This window comes from Saccopteryx leptura, chromosome X (assembly GCF_036850995.1).
Source record: "Saccopteryx leptura isolate mSacLep1 chromosome X, mSacLep1_pri_phased_curated, whole genome shotgun sequence".
Taxonomy (NCBI): domain Eukaryota; kingdom Metazoa; phylum Chordata; class Mammalia; order Chiroptera; family Emballonuridae; genus Saccopteryx; species Saccopteryx leptura.
The window spans coordinates 75,606,130-75,626,972 of record NC_089516.1 but is presented as its reverse complement, the minus strand read 5'-3'; positions in this window follow the sequence as shown (position 1 = coordinate 75,626,972).

Here is a 20,843-nt window from a genome sequence, read left to right as displayed (position 1 = left end):
TTGGCCATTGACGGTTATGGGGGCCAAACTGTTCCAGTGAAGCCAATAACTATTCCATTGGGGATAGGGAGACTGCCTCCTAAGCCATATAAGGTGTATGTATCTCCTATTCCTGAATATATTTTGGGGGTAGATGTCTTGCAAGGACTGTGGTTGGAAACTACAGCTGGGGAGTTCCGGCTGCGGATCAGGGTTGTGAAGGCAGTATTGCGGGGACATGCATCACATTCCCCTTTGCAATTACCCGTCCCTCGGCGTGTGACTAACACCAAGCAGTACCACCTGCCAGGTGGTTATGAAGAAGTCATAGGGACAATCCTTGAACTAGAAAAGGTGGGGATCATCTGGCCAGCACACAGTCCTTACAACTCCCCAGTATGGCCTGTGCGCAAAGCAGATGGAACCTGGAGAATGACAGTAGATTACAGGGAACTTAATAAAGTTGTTCCCCCTTTGCACGCTGCTGTTCCTTTGATAGCTAACATGATGGATCGGCTAAGCCATGAGTTGGGGACATTCCACTTTGTGGCAGACTTGGCCAATGCTTTTTTCTCTATTGATATAGCCGCAGAGAGTCAAGACCAATTTGCCTTCAGTTGGGAAGGGAGACAATGGACCTTTACAGTGTTACCCCAGGGCTATTTGCATAGCCCCACCTTGTGCCATGGGCTGGTGGCTGCTGACCTGGCTAAATGGAAACAGCCAGAGGTAGTCCGCATGTACCATTATATTGATGATATTATGCTAACTAGTGATTCTCTTTCAGAATTGGAGCAAGCAGTCCCTACCCTGCTATCCCATTTGAAAGCATGTGGCTGGGCAGTTAACGAGAACAAATTACAAGGACCTGGGTTATCTGTTAAATTCTTGGGAGTTGTCTGGTCGGGTAAGACAAAAGTTATCCCTGACGCAGTTATAGATAAGATTCAAGCCTACCCCGTGCCCACTACGGTAAAACAGTTACAGGAATTCTTAGGTTTGTTGGGGTATTGGCAAGCATTTATACCACATTTGGCTCAGTTACTACGCCCCTTGTACAACCTTATTCGAAAGGGGGTTCGCTGGGATTGAACTGAGCAGGCGCAAGGTTCATTTGCAGCTGCTAAGAGAGCTGTCAAGGTGGCACAGGCCTTGAATGTGTTTTATCCTGCCAGGCCCTGTGAGCTGGATGTTCATGTAACCTCGGAGGGGTTTGGATGGGGCTTGTGGCAGCGGACAGAGCGCCTACGGCAACCTATTGGATTTTGGTCCCAATTGTGGAAAGGTGCTGAAGTTCGTTACTCATTAGTAGAGAAGCAGCTGGCAGCTGTGTATGCTGCCCTCCTGGCAACTGAAAGTATTACAACCACAACACCAGTTACAGTCAAAACAACATACCCTATAGCTGGATGGGTGAGAGATTGGGCAACTAAACCACGTAGTGGTATGGCCCAAATGTCTACCCTGGCCAAGTGGGGTGCCTATCTGCAACAACGCTGTGCTCTTAGCACCAGCCCATTGAGGGCAGAACTGCAGGAAGTCTTGGGTCCAGTCACCTATGCGACTTTAGAGTCAGGTGCAACTGGGGCTCAGGAGGCAGAACCTGAGGTCAGTCCCTACCAGGAGGGGCGGGTGCCCATCCCCGAAGATGCCTGGTATATTGATGGTTCCAGCAGGGGCCAACCTGCCAAATGGACGGCTATCGCCTTCCATCCGGCCACTGAGACTATTTGGATGGACACGGGTACAGGCCAAAGCAGCCAATGGGCAGAATTAAGAGCTGTTTGGCTAGTTGCCCATAATGAACCTTCACCTCTGGTGATCTGTACTGACAGTTGGGCTGTCTATCGTGGACTGACCCTTTGGATTGCTACTTGGCACATTAACCAGTGGATGGTAATGCACCGTCCATTATGGGGTCAGGCCATGTGGCAGGACTTATGGGAAATAGGACACCAGAAGCAGGTGACAGTATATCATGTCACAGGGCATGCCCCTCTAGCCCATCCTGGGAATGATGAGGCAGATACGTTGGCAAGGGTGCGATGGTTGGAGACTGCACTTGCAGGTGATGTGGCACAGTGGCTCCACCGGCGCCTGCTCCATGCAGGACAGAAAACTATGTGGGCTACGGTTAAGGCTTGGAACTTGCCTGTGTCCTATGCAGAGGTACTTGCAGCCTGTGAGCAATGTGCAGTATGTTCCAAGGAACACCCTCGGAGACCACTGGTGTCACCTGGACAGATCCAGAGGGGTCATGTCCCACTGACACGATGGCAGATAGACATCATTGGACCCTTACCAAAGTCAGAAGGGTACCAGTATGCAGTCACTTGTGTAGATACTGCCACCGGGCTGCTTGCTGCTTACCCCACTCGTAACCCTGACCAGAGGGCAGTCATACAGGCTCTGGACCGCCTGAGTGCTGCATACGGGCGACCGCTGGTCCTTGAAAGTGACAATGGTACCCACTTCACTGGTTCAACGGTGAGGCAATGGGCTCAAAAGCTGGGGGTGGACTGGAAGTACCATGTTCCCTACCACCCCCAGGCTGCTGGTATCATTGAGCGTTATAATGGACTCTTAAAGCAGGGACTGTGACAGGAGGGGGGCACCGGCTCTCTTACTGGATGGACACGCCGCTTATGGACAGTACTTCAGATTTTGAATGAGCGACCTCGACGGGGAAGCCCAGCTCCAGTAGAGGCCCTCCTGCATCGGACAGCTGCCCCTATTCAGTTGCAGATACGCACCAAGGACATTTTACTCAAGCCAGGTTTCAGACAGCAGGGCAACGTGCTCTTGCCTGCTCCAACAGCCCTTCTTAAAGGACAACGGCTTCAATGGATTTGGCCCTGGACTGTACAGGCCCCCCATCTGAGATGGGTGGCCTTGTTGGCACCATGGGGAAAGGAGTTAGAGGTGGACCTCCAGTTAACTCCTTGGGCAACCAGCACCTGGCCACCTAAGGTAAAAGTGTATTATCCCTTGAGTGCTCAAGGGGACAGCATTTTGAAGGGCACCTTTGTAATTTCTTTATGGCCAATAATGAGTTCCCCTGTTTTACTACACATAGAACCAGCAGATGCTGGTGTATTGGCCAATAAGGTTTGGTATGCCCGCTCAGGGCGGCCTCTGGTGCCAGCTACGGTGCTGTCTGCAGACAAAACTCTGGCCTGTATTCTGCCAGAGGGAAAAGATTTGCCTCTCTTGGTGCCACTGACAGCTCTCTCATTTCGCCCATAGTTTTTGATCTGTTAATCCTATTGCTGTAGTTGGTACTATTTCTGTTTATGCAATGTATCCTACTCCTTGCACAGTGACCATCATGGAAGATGCCTGTGGTTTAGATTGTAAAGTGAGCAAAAGGGGTGGAAGGTAGTCAAATAAGTTTGTAAATGTGATATGTATGTTTGCTCGCTTGTGACTTATGTTGGGTGTGGGGGACAGGCTGTGGGCAGGCCAGGTCGTTGTAGCCTGGGGTTTGGTTTTGGGACTGAGCTTTTCCCCACACCCTTGAATGATTGTATTATGTGGGTGGTGCACTCTCATGAGGAATCCAATTATGCCTTGGATGGGTGACTTTGTATTGGAGACTTCCTTGTTTGTATATTGGATTAAGGGATTTTGGTTTTCTACACTATAAAATGGGACAGACCAGGAGCTTGGACACACAGTTCCTGCTATCACAATTGCAGGGGCTTCCCTGATCCCTTGCCCTTCATGGGAAGAGCTGGTTTTCTGCTTTTCCCTTGTCTTCTTTTGTGGTTTGCCTGTCTTGGTGAGACACCAATAAATAGGATGGCCCCCCGTCCTCTGACTCCGCCATTTCTTTATCGTCTGCCCGAATCCAATGGGAACCTGCATGTGAATGGCCACGATGGCGGCTCCTGGCCTTACATGTACCTTTGTAACTGTTGAAACTGTATGATTTTTGCTGTTGTAATCTGTGTAATGTTCTAATCTCCTTGCACAGGGATGCCAGTGGTATAGATTGTGGGTAGTAAAGTGAGCATAGGGGTGGATTGTTGGGCGGATAAAATGTATTATGCTCACTTTGTTAAAGATAACACGAGGAGGCCGTCGCCCAGGTGATATTAATGTGTGTTGGGGTGGGCTAAAGGCAGGCAGAATCCTTGTAGCCTGGGGCTTGGTTTTGGGATTAAGCCTTTCCTACCCTTTTTGCTGTGGGGTGGTACAATCCAATCATGCCTCAGAAAGTGACTTTGTATTAGAGACTTCCCTATTTCGTATATTGGATTAAGGGATTGGATTTCTACATTATAAAATGGGAATGGAGCGAGAGCTTGCGCTCTTGGTTCCTGAGATTATCATTAGAAGAGAGAGCAGAGGAGAGCAGAGAAAGGCCACGTGGAGGAGGCCAGGAGAAGCAGCCAAGATGGTAGAGTGCTGAATGAGATGCCAGTTTGTGTAGAGTTTGTATTTGGGATAAGGAAGGAGATGGGGAACAGAGGTGAATAAGTCTGGTGAGCTAGAAACCTTTGATTCTAGGAAACTCGGATAAGTCAGTGGCTTTGTGAGCACTGAATGTGACTGGGTTTTGGAGCCCAGTGTGTATTTTTTACTTGCTCGCCGGGTGCAAGCTAGAATTAAAGACTATGGCCCATCAGTTTTTGGCTCCGCTGTTTCTTTACTGACTGTCCGAATCCAATGCGAACCTGCAAGAGCCGGGCTGCTCTGATGGTAGCCTTAGCCCTGGCCCTGGCTTCTGGCTTTACATTGTTCATAAATTAGTTTATAATCCAGTTCGGTGGTGTGAGCTGGGAGTCTGTGCGTCTTCCTACTCTGCTGCCATCTTCGGGTCTGTAATGCTTTCTTTTGTTAGGAAAAAAACATTTTAGTTTTATGTAGTCCCATTTGCTTATTTTTTTCCTTTAATTCACTTGCCGGAGGAATTATATCAACAAAAATATTTTTATGAGAGATGTTTGAGATTCTACTGCCTATGTTTTCTGCCAGAATTTTTATGGTTCATGACTTACTGTGAGGCCAGTGGCCACGGCCAGGGCCACCATCAGAGCAGCCCAGTCCATGCAGGTTCACATTGGATTCAGATCGTCGGTAAAGAAACAATGGAGCCAAAAACTGATAGGCCATAGTCTTTAATTCTAGCTTGCACCCGGTGGGCAAGTAAAAACACACACTGGGCTCCAAAGCCCACTCACATTCAGTGCTCACAAAGCTACTGAATTATCTGAGTTTCCTAGAATCAAAGGTCTCTAGCTCACCAGACTTATTCACCTCTGTTCCCCATCTCCTTCCTTCTCCAGCGTCAAACCGCACAAACTGGCCTCTCACTCAACACTCCGCCATCTTGACTGCTTCTCCTGGCCACATGGCCCCTTTCTGCTCTCCGCTCTGCTCCCTCTGCTCTCTCATGCTAATCATCCCAGGAACCAAGAGAGCAAACTCTCGTTCTGCCACCACTTTATATTGTAGCTTCACAACCTCTAATCCAATATTCAAAACAGGGAAGTCTCTAATAAAGTCACTTCTCCGAGGCATGATTGGATTGCACCACCCCACATCAAAAAGGGTGGGAAAGGCTCAGTCCCAAAACCAAGCCCCAGGCTACAAGGATTCTCAACACACATCAATATCACCTGGGCGATGGCCCCACGTGGGCAACGCCATCTTTAACAAAGTGAGCACAATACATTCCATCTGCCCAACACTTACATTAAAGTTTTTTTTTTTTTTTTTGAGTCTATTTTTTTGTATGATGTAGGTTAGTGGTCTAGTTTCATTGTTTTGCACGTACCTGCACAATTTTTCCAGTGCCATTTATTACAGAAACTGTCTTTACTCCATATAATCTTGCCTCCTTTGTCAAATATTAAACAGCCTAGTACTGGTATAAAAACGAGCATACAAAAAGATGGAACAAGACAGAAAACCCAGAAATGGTCAATTAATATGGGTCTGTTTTTTATGCCAATACCATACTGCTTTAATTATTCTAGCTTTGTAATAGAGTTTGAATTAAGGCGACATAATGATTTCTTATTTGTTATTCTTCATAAAAATTCTTAAGGTTATTCAGCATCTACTATGGTTTCTTACAGATTTTAAGATTGTTTTATTTCTGTGAAAAATATCATTGGATTTCAGTAGAAAATGTGGCAAATCACTATACTGTTTTTGGTATAAAGAACATTTTAACAATATTACTTTTTTTTAATCCATGAGTGCAACATATTTTTATTTATTTATATATTTTATTTTTATCAGTGGCTTATGGTGTTCAGTTTACATGTTATTTTCTTCCATGTTTATACTTATTCTTGAATATTTTATTACTTTTGATGCATTTGTAGATTGTTTTGTTAATTTATCTTTCTGGTGGTTCATTATTATTGTACATAAATGCAGGAGGTTTTTATATGTTGATATTTATTCTGCAACATTATTGAATTTATTTATTAGTTATTACAGCTTTTTGGTGGAGTCTTTAGAGTTTTCTTTATACAATATGCTTAATGCAGAGAGTGACAGTTTTATTTCTTTCTCTTCTAATTTAGATTTTTTTTTTTTTTTTTTTTTTGCCAAACTTCTTTGGTTAGAGACTTCCAATACTATGTTAAATAATAGTGTCAAGATTAGGCATACCTGTCTTATTTATGATGTGAGAGGACACATTTTCAGCATTTCAATACTAATAGTGATGTCATCTTTTGCTTATTGTAAATAACCTTTGTTATGTTGAGGTATATTCCCTCTACACAGTCTTTTGCCACATAATGACAATTTGGTCAATTACGAACCATATATGTGATGGTGGTTATAAGATTATAATAGAGAAAAATTACTATTACTTAGCTATGTCATAGTCATTATAATTTATGCTGGTGTAAATAAACCTAATGTGTTGCTAGTCATGTACAAGTATAGCACTTCCAATTAAGTACAGTACATAATACTGAGAATGATAATAAAATATTTTAATTGGTTTTTGAATTTATTGTACCATACTTTTTATCATTATTTTATAGTGTAATACTTCTAATTATTTTTTAACTTGCTATAAAATAGTATGCCATGTTGCACTGGTAGCAGCCTCATACATTCTGTTTATTGTCTTATTATTGCATCATTTTCTCTTGTGATTGATTTAACCTTGTATTTTATACACTATGAACCCTAACTATATAAAAATCTACTGCTAATGTTGCCAGTACAGGCCACATAGAGTGATTGATGGGGAAAATAAATTAAAGTGATTAATGACTACAGATATGGACAATCAGTGATAGTTATTAAGTGCCAGTCAGGCATGTTCCATTCTACCATAGCTACAAACTGGAAAAATAAGAAAGAACAAAGTGATGAAAACTATTACAGGATATTTTAAATTATAGGGAATAAGACTAACAATAATTTGAAAAGGACTCTTATCGAACATGGAAAAACTTCAAATGACTTGGACTGAAGACTAGACACAGTATATCCCACTAAATGCATAGCAATCATATTCAAATATTCCCCTAAGCATATGGCAATCATACTTAAAACAAAAAGTTGGTTTGCAATGTTGATAGAAAAGGCTGGACGTGACCATGATGTTGAATTCACTAATAGCTTTGGATGGTTTAAACAATTCAGTAATTGTTATTTATTACATGATGTAAAAGTGAGTAGTAAAAATGCCAAAGCTGATGAGACGGCAGATGAAAAATGTTTGAAAAGTTCTGATACCCCTATGATGTGAATATTGTTATGCCTTGTTGTGTGAAAGGTCCCTTAAACTATGCTCTTACTCTTTCATTCTTTTTTATATTAGCTGTTCTGATTGGGTGTTTTCTGTTACCTTATCTTCTAATCACTGATTTGATCTTTTGCTTCATCTAACCTGTTGTTCATTCTTTCTCATGTAATCTTCATTTCAGCAATTGTAGTGTTCGTTTCTGAGTGGTAGTTTTGTATGGTGTCTATGTATTAAGTTCAATGAGCATTCTATTTTTTTACGGATAGAGACAGAGAGTCAGAGAGAGGGACAGGTAGGGACAGACAGACAGGAAAGGAGAGAGATGAGAGGCATCAAATCTGTGCTGTGCGTCCTTTGTTGTTCATTGATTGCTTTCTCATATATGCCTTGACTGGAGGGCTGCAATAAAATGAGTGGTCCCTTGCTCAAGCCAGCAACTTTGGGCTCAAGCCAGTGACCATGTTCTTTAAACCAGCACCTTTTGGGCTCAAGCCAGTGACCCTGGAGTCATGTCTATGATCCCATGCTCAAAGTTGCAACCCTGCACTCAAGCTGGTAAGCCCGTGTTCAAGCCAGATGAGCCTATGCTCAAGCCAGCGACTTTAGGCTTTTGAACCTGGGTCCTCCACGTCCTAGTCTGATGCACTATCCACTGTGCCACCACTTGGTCAGGCTTGCTTAGCATTCCTTTAATCATTTTTTAATCTCTATATGTGGTAAATTGCTTGCTTCTATTTCATTTAGTTCTTTTTCTGGAGATTTCCCCTGATCTTTTAATTATAACATGTTTCTTTGTCTCTCCATTTTGGTTGCCTCTCTGTGTTTGTGCCATGAATTAGGTACATCTGCTATGTCTGCCAGTCTTTAGAGAGTGCCCTTAAGTAGTAGGTGTTCTGAACCCTATGATGCAGGCTCCCTTATTATTTCTGCTGAGTCTTTCAGGAATGTCCTTAGTGTAGTTTATGTGAGTTTCTATTTGTAATATAAATGTGATTATTTTTAGTCTTGATTTTATTATCTAATTAACATGTGGAGTCAACATTCAGGCTGGCTGACTGTGAAGATTGACCTTGGCCACAGAGTACAAGCTGTTGTGAAACTACTAAGCACTCAATGTGGAATTTGCCTCATTAGGGTCTTTTGCCTGCCAAGATCTTCCCTTGAATGTGTCTCATGAAAAGCTATTTGGATCTTGTGCTGATGTCTGAATCTGGTAACTGTTGTATTGGTTCTGGTGTGTTTTTTAACTGCCTTTGGTGCACATCAATGTCAGATACTGCTTGTGACTGCTCTGGGAATCCTGTTTGAAGCTGCTTCTATGTTACCTGGGTGGGTTTGGGAAGGAACAAGATGAGCAACAGTGTTGATTTCCATTAATATCAATACTGGGGGCAAGTCAACAAAAGGCCCAAGGCAACCTGAGATTTGCCTTCATCTGCCTCTTCCTGCTTACTTCTTGCTATGTTCGATGCTAAAAGAACTTATGGCAGTACTCAAGTTTCATGAGATAGATTCTCAGTGAGTACCAGGTAGAGGCGAGTGGTGTTCACCAAATTAATACAGGTTCAAACTTTGTGTCAGTGCGGAGTTTGAGGCCACTTAAAAAAACTCCCATAGCATGGACCAAGTCCAACTGCCTCTCAGCTGTTGCCTTTGTGGTGGGATGGGGTGTCAGGGTTTTGTCAGTGTGAGGTCGGTAGAATTTATTGGGCCCAGCAGATCAAGTTTTGGTCATGTGGATGCTGCACTCAGCATTGGTCAGGCATGCGAAGTAAAAATGGTCTCTGTCCTGCAGCACACAACTTAGTCTGTATCAGATTCTGAGGAGACGTCCTGAAGAGCTTGAGCTCAGCAGGGCAGGGCTACTAAGATTTGTGAAGGTGAAGCTAATGGATGCCATGTGAGGGAAGTATGCCAGTCAGGCCTGCAGGAAGGTAGAAAAATGACCCCTATCTGGGTCCATACTACTCAGTCTTTTCTGGATTCTGCCAAGACGTACTAGAGTATCCAATCAGCAGGACGGTTTCAACTCAGTCACTGACAATTCCCGGGTCTTCCCAGACCTCTACACTTTGGCAGAGGAAGTAAGTCTTGCACAGCACATGAGCTCCACAGGGTAGACCCAAGGGGTCTGAAGAATGGAACTGTTGCATTCACACAGGCTGATGCCTTAATGAGAGTAGTGTTCCAACCAAGAAAAATAGAGATTGTTTTGTAGTAGAGGGACTCAACAAATATATTCTGGAGACTGCCTCTTTAGGTCTCTCCCATAGGCCATAAACCCTAATTTCTCATCACCAACTATAGTCCACTATGCCTTCTCTCTGGCAGAGCCCAGGTTGAGTAGCTGCAAAGAAGATTTTGTGTGCTAACCATTTCAAAGTGTACCTGTATCTCTAGCAGGCTGAAGTGTTTTTCTGGCAAGCAGAATCTTCACTGAATTTCACAGCCAGATGTTTTATGGTGACCTCTACCTGGCTCTGGTGCTTTGTCATGAGATATCTGGCATGTGGATGAGACCATTTCCTCCTAAGGGGGAGCCTTTTCAGTTGACATATACCTTCTGATTCTCAGCCTCTGCCCATGAGAGCTGGACCAACCCTTTTTGTGTCTCTACCTTTTCTACCAGTCTGGATGTGACTTTTTCTGAAAATCCTTGTTTATAAGGCTTCTTTCAAGATAGTCTTTAGTTGGTTATTCAGGTTGATTGTTCTTTATTTTAGTTTTCATTCCTGTTTTGTCCTGGGAGGAAGTGTATATCTCTACCTACTGGGCTTCCATCTTGGATCTTCCAATTCTTTTTTTTAAATAAATTTTTATTAATGTTAATGGGGTGACATCAATAAAACAGGGTACATATATTCAAAGAAAACATGTCCAGATTATCTTGTCATTCAATTAAGTTGCATATCCATCACCCAAAGTCAGATTTTCCTCTGTCACCTTTTATCTAGTTTTCTTTATGCCCCTCCCCCTCCACCTCCCCCTCTCCTCCTTCCCTCCCGCGCCCCCCTCCCCCCACCCACAGTAACAACCACACTCTTGTCCATGTCTCTTAGTCTTGTTTTCATGTCCCACCAATGTATGGAATCATGTAGTTTTTGGTTTTTTCTGATTTACTAATTTCACTCCGTATAATGTTATCAAGATCCCACCATTTTGTTGTAAATAATCCGATGTCATCTTTTCTTATGGCTGAGTAGTATTCCATAGTGTATATGTGCCACATCTTCTTTATCCAGTCTTCTATTGAAGGGATTTTTGGTTGTTTCCATGTCTTGGCCACAGTGAGCAATGCTGCAATGAACTTGGGGCTACATGTGTCTTTCCGTATCAATGTTTCTGAGTTTTTGGGGTATATACCCAGTAGAGGGATTGCTGAGTCATAAGGTAGTTCTATTTTCAGGTTTTGAGGAACCACCATACTTTCTTCCATAATGGTTGCACTACTTTACAGTCCCACCAAAAGTGAATGAGGGTTCCTTTTTCTCCACAGCCTCTCCAGCATTTGCTATTACCTGTCTTGTTGATAATAGCTAATCTAACAGGTGTGAGGTGGTATCTCATTGTAGTTTTGATTTGCTTTCTCTAATAACTAATAAAGATGAGCATATATATATATATATATATATATATATATATATATATATATATATATATAATCTGTTGGCCATTTGTATTTCTTCCTGGGAGAAGTGTCTGTTCATGTCTTCTTCTCATTTTTTTATTGGATTGTTTGTTGTTGAGTTTTATGAGTTCTTTGTATATTCTGGATATTAGGCCCTTATCTGAGTTGTTGTTTAAAAATATCATCTCCCAATTTGTTGGCTGTCTGTTTATTTTGTTTGCAGTTTCTCTTGCTGTGCAAAAACTTCTTAGTCTGATGTGGTGCCATTTATTTATCTTTGCCTTCACTTCTCTTGCCTTTGGAGTCAAATTCATAAAATGCTCTTTAAAACCAAGGTCCATGAGTTTAGTACCTATGTCTTCTTCTATGTACTTTATTGTTTCAGGTCTTATATTTAGGTCTTTGTTTCATTTTAATTAATTTTCGTACAAGAGGACAAGCTGTAGTCGAGTTTCATTCTTTTGCATGTGGCTTTCCAGTTTTCCCAGCACCATTTGTTGAAGAGGCTTTCTTCTCTCCATTGTGTGTAGTTGGCCCCTTTATCAAAAATTATTTGACCATATATATGTGGTTTTATTTCTGGACTTTCTATTCTGTTCCATTGGTCTGAGTGTCTATTTTTCTGCCAATACCATGCTGTTTTGATTGTCATGGCCCTATAATATAGTTTGAAGTCAGGTATTGTAATGCTCCCAGCTTCATTCTTTTTCCTTAGGATTGCTTTGGCTAATCGGGGTTTTTTTATGGTTCCATATAAATCTGATGATTTTTTGTTCCATTTATTTAAAGAATATCATAGGAATTTTGATGAGAATTGCATTAAATTTATATATTGCTTTGAGTAATATGGCCATTTTGACTATATTTATGCTTCCTATCCACGAACAAGGAATATTTTTTCATCTCATTGTATCTTTTTCGATTTCCCTTAACAATGCTTTGTAGTTTTCGTTATATAGGTCCTTTACATTCTTTGTTATGTTTATTCCTAGGTATTTTTTTTTATTGTTGCAATAGTGAAGGAGATTATTTCTTTGAGTTCGTTTTCTAATATTTCATTGTTGGCATATAGAAAGGCTATGGACTTATGTATGTTAATTTTGTATCCTGCGACCTTACTGTATTGGTTTATTGTTTCTAGTAATCTTTTTGTGGAATCTTTGGGATTTTCGATGTATAGGATCATATCATCTGAAAAAAGTGATACCTTTACTTCTTCTTTTCCAATATGGATGCCTTTTATTTCTTTCTCTTGTCTGATTGCTCTGGCCAGAACTTCTAGCACCACGTTAAATAAGAGTGGAGAGAGTGGACAACCTTGTCTTGTTCCTGATTTAAGGTGAAAAGTCCTCAGTTTTATGCCATTTAATATGATGTTGGCTGATGGTTTATTATATATGGTCTTTATCATGTTGAGATATTTTCCTTCTATACCAATTTTGTTGAGCATCTTAAACATAAAGTTGTGTTGTATTTTATCGAATGCCTTTTATGCATCTATTGATAAGATCATGTGGTTTTTGTTCTTTGTTTTGTTGATATCATGTATTACATTATCCTTTTTACGTATGTTGAAACATCCTTGAGATTCTGGGATGAATCCCACTTGATCATGATGTATTATTTTTTTAATATGTTGTTGTATTCAATTTGCCAGTATTTTGTTTAGTATTTTAGCATCTGTATTCATTAGAGATATTGGTCTGTAGTCTTCTTTTTTTGTGCAGTCCTTTCCTGGTTTCGGTATGAGGGTTATGTAGGCCTTATAAAATGTGTTTGGAAGTATTGCTTCTTCTTCAATTTTTGGAAGACTTTCAGTAGAATAGGAACCAAGTCTTCTTTGAATGTTTGATAGAATCCACTAGTATAGCCGTCTGGGCCTGGACTTTTATTTTTGGGGAGGTTTTTAATGTTTTTTTCTATTTCTTCTCTACTAATAGGTCTGTTTAGGCTTTCTGCTTCTTTTTGACTCAGTCTAAAAAGGTTGTATTGTTCTAGGAATTTATCCATTTCTTCTAGGTTATTGAATTTAGTGACATAAAGTTTTTCATAGTATTCTACAATAATTCTTTGTATATCTACGATGTCTGTGGTGATTTCTCCTCTTTCATTTTGGATTTTGTTTATATGAGTTCTTTCTCTTTTTTCCTTGGTAAGTCTTGCCAGGGATTTGTCAATTTTGTTGATCTTTTCAAAGAACCAGCTCCTTGTTCTATTAATTTTTTCTATAGTTTTTCTGTTCTCTATTTCATTTATTTCTGCTCTGATTTTTATTATCTCCTTTCTTCGACTGTTTTTAGGTTGTTTTTGTCCTTCTTTTTCCAGTTCCTTAAGGTGTGAAGTTAAGTGGTTCACCTGGGCTCTCTCTTGTTTGTTCATATAGGCCTGAAGTGATATGAACTTCCATCTTATCACTGCGTTTGCTGCATCCCAGAGATACTGATATGTCATTTTGTCATTTTCATTTATCTGTATATATCTTTTGATCTCTGCCTTTATTTCTTCTTTGACCCATTCATTTTTTTAAAAGTATGTTGTTTAGTTTCCACATTTTTGTGGGTTTTTTTTTCCTCTTTTTTGCAGTTGAATTCTAGTTTCAAGGCTTTATGATCAGAAATTATGCTTGGTACAATTTCAATTTTTCTGAATTTGCTGATGTTATTTTTATGGCCCGACATATGGTCAATTCTTGAGAATGTTCCATGTACACTGGAGAAAAATGTATACTCTGTCGCTTTGGGATGAAGTGTCCTGTAGATGTCTATCATATCCAGATGCTCTACTGTTTTGTTTAAGGCCATTATATCTTTATTGATTCTCTGTTTGGATGACTGATCTAGAGCCGTCAGTGATGTATTAAGGTCTCCAAGTATGATTGTATTTTTGTCAGTTTTTGTTTTTAGGTCAATAAGTAGCTGTCTTATATATTTTGGTGCTCCTTGGTTTGGTGCATATATATTAAGGATTGTTATGTCTTCTTGATTCAGCATCCCCTTAATCATTATGAAATGACCATTTTTGTCTCTGAGTACTTTTGCTGTCTTGTAATCAGCATTATTAGATATGAGTATTGCAACGCCTGCTTTTTTTTGGATGTTATTTGCTTGGAGTATTGTTTTCCAGCCTTTCACTTTGAATTTGTTTTCATCCTTGTTGCTTAGATGTGTTTTTTGTAGGTAGCATACAGTTGGATTTTCTTTTTTAATCCATTCTGCTACTCTGTGTCTTTTTATTGGTGAGTGTAATCCATTTACATTTAGTGTAATTATTGACACTTGTGGGTTCCCTATTGCCATTTTATAAATTGCTTTCTGTTAGTTTTGTGTCTTGCTTGATTCTTCTCTGTTGTTTTTCTATCATTTGTTTCTGTTTGTTTGTATTCCATACTTCTTTCCTCTGTTGCTACCTTTTTTAAGTCATGTGCTTTTGTGGTGGTTTTTTCAAGGGCAGTTATCATTAAATAATGAAAAGGGTACCTACCATATTCATTGCATTACCCTATCTTCTGAGTGTTTCTGCACTTTATCATCTTTTGCTACTGTTATTTTCTGTCCTCTCCCTCCTTTTTTTTTTGCTTTTGTTGTCACAGTTTAAATTTGGTTTTATTGTGTTCTCGGTGGTGCTTTTACTTGTGGTTTTGTTTTGTTTTGTTTTTTGGATCTGGTTGGAAAACCCCCTTTAGTATTTCCTGGAGTGGGGGTTTTCTGATGATAAATTCCCTCATCTTTTCTGTATTTGTTAATGTTTTTATTTCTCCTTCGTACTTGAAGGATAACTTTGATGGGTATAGTATTCTTGGTGGAATGTTCCTCTCTTTCAGGACTTTAAATATTGGGGTCCACTCTCTTCTAGCTTTTAGAGTTTCTGCTGAAAAATCTGATGATTATCTAATGGGCCTTCCTTTATATGTTGTATTCTTCTTTTCCCTGGTTGCCTTGAGAATTTTTTCTTTGTCGTTGGTTTGTACCATTTTCATTATGATGTGCCTTGGAGTAGGTTTGTTGTGGTTAAGAAAACTTGGTGTTCTGTTTGCTTCTTGAATTTGAGGCTTTATTTCTTTCCACAGGCTTGGGAAGTTCTCGTCTATTATTTGTTTGAATAAATTCTCCATTCCATTTTCTCTCTCTTCTCCCTCTGATATACCTATTATTCTTATGTTATTCTTTTTAATGGAGTCAGACAATTCCTGTAGGGCTTTCTCATTTTTTTTAAATTTTTTAGTCTCTCTCTTCTCTCTTTTGTGCCTCAAGTTGCTTGTCTTCTATGTCACTAATCCTACCTTCTATCTGGCCTGTTCTATTAGCTAAGCTTGTTACCTCGTTTTTCAGTTCATGAATTGAGTTTTTCATCTCTGTTTGATTTGTTTTTATATTTTCAATTTCCTTGGTAATATATTCTTTGTGTTCATTGAGTTGTTTTCTGAGCTCCCTAAATTGCCTTTCTGTGTTTTCTTGTATATCTCTGAGTATTTTTAGGATTTCTATTTTAAATTCTCTGTCATTTAGCTCCAAGTTTTCCAATATTATAAATTTTTTCTCCATAGATTTTTCCACATCTATCTGTGTTACTTCTCTTTCTTTTGTATCCACAATATTTGATTTCTTTTTTCTTAATGGCATCTGAGGGTCGTCTTGTTGATAGCACTTCACCTTCAGGGTGTGGAACTCTCAGATGTTCCAAGGATAGATTTTTCTGTCTCTGGTTGATGAACTTGTTGAAATTTTGGGGAGATTTTTCAGTCCGTGTCCTCACGGCGCCCTTTCTATGACCCCAATTTTTTTTTAATCAAAGGTTGTGATAAAAAATTTCTTAACCTTCTTGAACCCCTTAACCAATTCATGCCTCCTGGGGATTATCTTCCCTTCACAACCTATTTTAAGCCCAGTCAGAGTCAGCAACCAACCTTCGTAGATTCAAATTCTTATTAATTTGATTTGTTTTCATCCTTTCAATGTGATTAATCCTGCGAAAAACATGGTTATGCATATGTTTTCTTGGTCTAGTTTTTAATTCTGTTAAATATATATTCAAAAGTGAGATCAATGGGTGATAAATAATTTTATTTTCATCTTTTGAGTAGCCTCCATTCAGTCTCCCATAGTGGCTGCACCTTTTTGTATGACCACCAATGGTGCACAAAGGTGCCAATTTTTCTACAACCACGTGATGACTTCTTGTTTTCTGCTTTATTTTGTATAGTAGTCATGTTTATAAATATGCGGCAATATCTCATTTTGGTCTTGATTTGTTTTACTCTGTCGATTGGTGACATGAAGCATCTTTTAATGGGCTTGGTCATTTACATATTTTCTTTGAGAAATGTTTGTCTAGACCTTCGGCCATCTTAAAATCATTTTTATTGAGTTGGATAAATTCTTTATGTGACCCAGATATAAAATTATTAACAGATATGTGATTTATGAAAACGTTTTTTCATTTTGTGTATTGCCTTTACACTATGTTGATAATTTTCCTTGATGTACCAAAGTTTTTATTTGTAAGTATTACAATTTATATACTTTTACTTTAGGTGCTTGTGATTTTGGTGTTATATTCATTAAATCATAGCCAGTTCAATGTACGGAGCTTCATTATGTTTTCTTCTAATAGCTTTATAATTTTAACATTTACATTTATGTTTATATATGGTTTAAGATAAAGGTCCTAATTCATTCATTTCTATTGGGATATTCAGTTTTTTCCAACATTGATGCTAAAAAGATTATCATTTTGCCATTAAATGATGTTGGTATGGACATCAAAATTAATATTTCTGCCTGACCTGTAGTGGCACAGTAGACCAAGCGTTGACCTGGAATGCTGCAGTCGCTGGTTCAAAACCTTAGGCTTGCCTGGTCAAGGCACATATGGGAATTGATGCTTCCTGCTCCCCCCCTTCTTTCTCTCTCTCTTTTCTAAAATAAATAAATTAAAAAAAAGAATTAAAAATTAATTTTCCTATATATGTAGGTTTCCTTCTGGGATATTTATGCCATTACTTTGGTCTGTATATTTCCTTTTGTGTCAGTAATTTGTGAATTTTTATTTATTTATTTTTGGGAGAAAGGCATGAAGGGAGAAACGAGGGGGTGTGGAGAGTGATGAGAAAGATCAACTGGTAGTTGCTTCACTTTAATTGTTTATTGATTGCTTCTTATACGTGCCCTGGCAGGGGGGTTCAAGCTGAGCCAGTGACCCCCATGCTCAAGCCAGTGACCTTGGGCTCAAAACAATGACCTTGGGATCATGTCTATTATCCTGCACTCAAGCCAGTGACCTTGTGCTCAAGCTGGCAAGGCAGTGCTCGAGCTGAATTACCCATGTTTTTGTCCGAGACCTCAGAGTTTTGAACCAGGGCCTTCAGCACTTCAGGCTAATGCTCAATCCACTGCTCAGGCTCGTGAAATGTTGTGTTTTTATTGTAATTTGTAGTAAATTTTGAAATTAGAGAATGTAATATCTCCAACTTTGTTTTCTTTTAAAATCTGGCTTGTCTATTTAGAGCTCCTTAAAATTCCATATTAATTTTGGGAAAAATTTTTCATTTAAGTAAATAACATAATTGGAATTTCAATAAAAGTTGAATAAAATCTGTATATCACTTTAATTAATATTGATATCATAATAATAGTAAGTGCTCAATGCATAAAGAAGACATATATAATTTTTGAGAATCACCTTTAATTTCTTTTGGAAAAGTTTTTCAGTTTTATTATACAAGCATTTCTCTTCCTTAGTTAAGTTTATCCCTAAGTATTTCATTCATTTTGAAGCTATTAATATAGAAAAGTTTTCTTAATTTTTTTAGGTTCTTCATTGTTAGTATATACAAATGGAACTGATTTGTGTGTTGAATTGATAGATTGCATATTTGATAAATTTAATCATTAGTAATAGTTTTTTTTTTCCTTTGTTAACTCCATTAAGTCTCCTACATATATTATTATGTTTTTGTGAATGGAAATAATTTTACCTTTTAATTTCAAATTTGGATGTTTTTCATATATATTTTTTTATAATGGATTTGCAAGAACTTGCAAGAAATTGTTAAATAGAAATAACTGAAGTAAACATCCTTGTCCTTTTTCTGATGTTAGGGAAAATATTTTATTCTTTTATTATTGAGTATGATGTCATCTGTGAGTTTTTCACTTATAAACTTTATTATGTTGATCAACAAGAGTACACAGATTTTAGGTAAACATTTCCACATCATTTGAACAGTCAGTTCTAAAACAAACAAAAAACAAAAAAAATCCAACTTTATTTATTTATTTATTTATTTATTTATTTTGTATTTTTCTGAAGTTGGAAACGGGGAGGCAGTCAGACAGACTCCCGCATGCACCTGACTGGGATCCACCTGGCATGCCCACCAGGGGGTGATGCTCCGCCCATCTGAGGTGTTGCTTTGCTGCAACACCATTCTAGCGCCTGAGACAGAGGCCTCAGCGCCCGGGCCAACTTTGCTCCAATGGAGCCTAGGCTGCAGGAGAGGAAGAGAGAGACAGAGAAGAAGGAGAGGGGGAAGGGTGGAGAAGCAGATGAGTGCTTCTCCTGTGTGCCCTGGCCGGGAATCGAACCTAGGACTCCTGCACGCCAGGCCGACGCTCTACCACTGAGCCAACCGGCCAGGGAAAAATCCAACTTTATTATGTTGAAATAGCATCCTCCAATTTCTAAGTTATTGAGTATTTTAATCATAAAACTGTTTTGAATTTTGTTTTATGTTTTTATTCATGAAGTAAAATGTTTATTTGTTTTATTTCTCTTTATTCTGATAATGTGATGCAATATAATGATAGATAATATTTTGTTGAAAATTTTGTATCTGTATTTAATAAGCATATTGGCATATAATTTTATTTTCTTGTAGTGTTCTTATCTGGCTTTAGTACCAGGGTAGTGATGGCTTTGTAAAGTTATATTGAAAGTGCCTCTTCCATTTCAATTGATAAGGATTGGTATTATTAATTTTTTTCTTTAAATGTATTATAGAATTCACCAATCAAGCCACCTTGTCCTGGGATTTTCTATGTTGGGAAGTTTTTAATTACTGATTAATTTTCTTTATTGATTATTTGTTTGTTCATACTTTATGTTTTGTCCTCATACAGTGTTTGGAAGTTATATATATTTTTATGAATTGACACATTTTTTAGGTTGTCCAAATTTTAGCACATAATTGTCCAGAGTAATTTCTTATGACCCTTTATATTCCTATATGAGTAGTAATGTTTATTATTTTATTTCTGATTTAATTTATTTGAGTCTTCCTTTTTATTTCTTGATAAGTCCAGCTAAATATTTGTCTATTTTATGTATCTTTTCAAAACTCCTGCTTCTTATTTCCTATATTTACTTTAGCTTTGTAGTTTCTATTTCATCCATTTCCATTTATATATTGTTATTTACTTACTTTTACTAGTTTTAGACTTAGTTTGCTTATTATAGTTCCTTGACATATACAGATTATTTACTTAATATTTTATATTTTTCTTAATCTAGGCATTTATTGCTAAAAATGTCCCACTTAGCACTACATCTTATAAGTTTTGGTATGTTTTGTTTCCATTTTCATTTGTCATTATTTTTTTTATTTCACTTTTGATTTTTTTTTTCTTTCTCCTCCTTTGTTGTTCAGAGGCATGTTATTTAATTTATATGTGTTAATGAGTATTCTGTTTTTCCTTTCTTAATTCATTTTTAGTTTTATACCATTGTGGTTAGGAAAGATACATAATATGATTTCAGTCTTCTTAATTCTTTAAGATTTGTTTTGTTGCTTAGGACTTGGTGTATTCTGGAAAGCATTTCAAAAATCTTTGTGTAGAATATGTTTTCTGTTGCTGTTGGATGGAATGTCTGTTAGTTCCATTTAGTGTGATGTGTGTTTTAAATTCAGTGTCTCTTTATTGATATTCTGACTGAATATCCATTATTGAAAGTGAAGTATTGTGTTATTGTTGTATTGTTTTATTCTCCCTTCAGATCTATTAATACATTCTTTATATATTTAGGTGCTTTGATATTGTATACATAAATATTTACAATCTTCTTAATGAATTGACACCTATTTATCATATAATAGCCTTTTGTCTTCTTAAATAAATTCAATTTAAATATTTATATAAAATATGTTTGAAGATAAAATTCAATATATTAATATACATTAGTTTTGAAAAATAAAATAACATTTTCCAAGCCAAATTAAAATTACTAAGAACTGTGCTTTTGTTTTCCAGCATTTGCAAATTTTTAAATGTTTTATAAAATGGAAAATATCTGGGTTTTTTTTTTTGTGACAGAGACAGAGAGAGACAGAGAGAGGGACAGATAGGAAAAAACAGACAGGAAGGGTGAGAGATGAGAAGCATCAATTCTGTTCTGTGGCTCTTTCGTTGTTCATCAAATGCTTTTTCATATGTGCATTGATGGGGAAGCTATAGCAAAATGAGTGATTCCTTGCTCAAGCCAGCGACCTTGGGCTCAAGCCAGTGACCTTGGGCT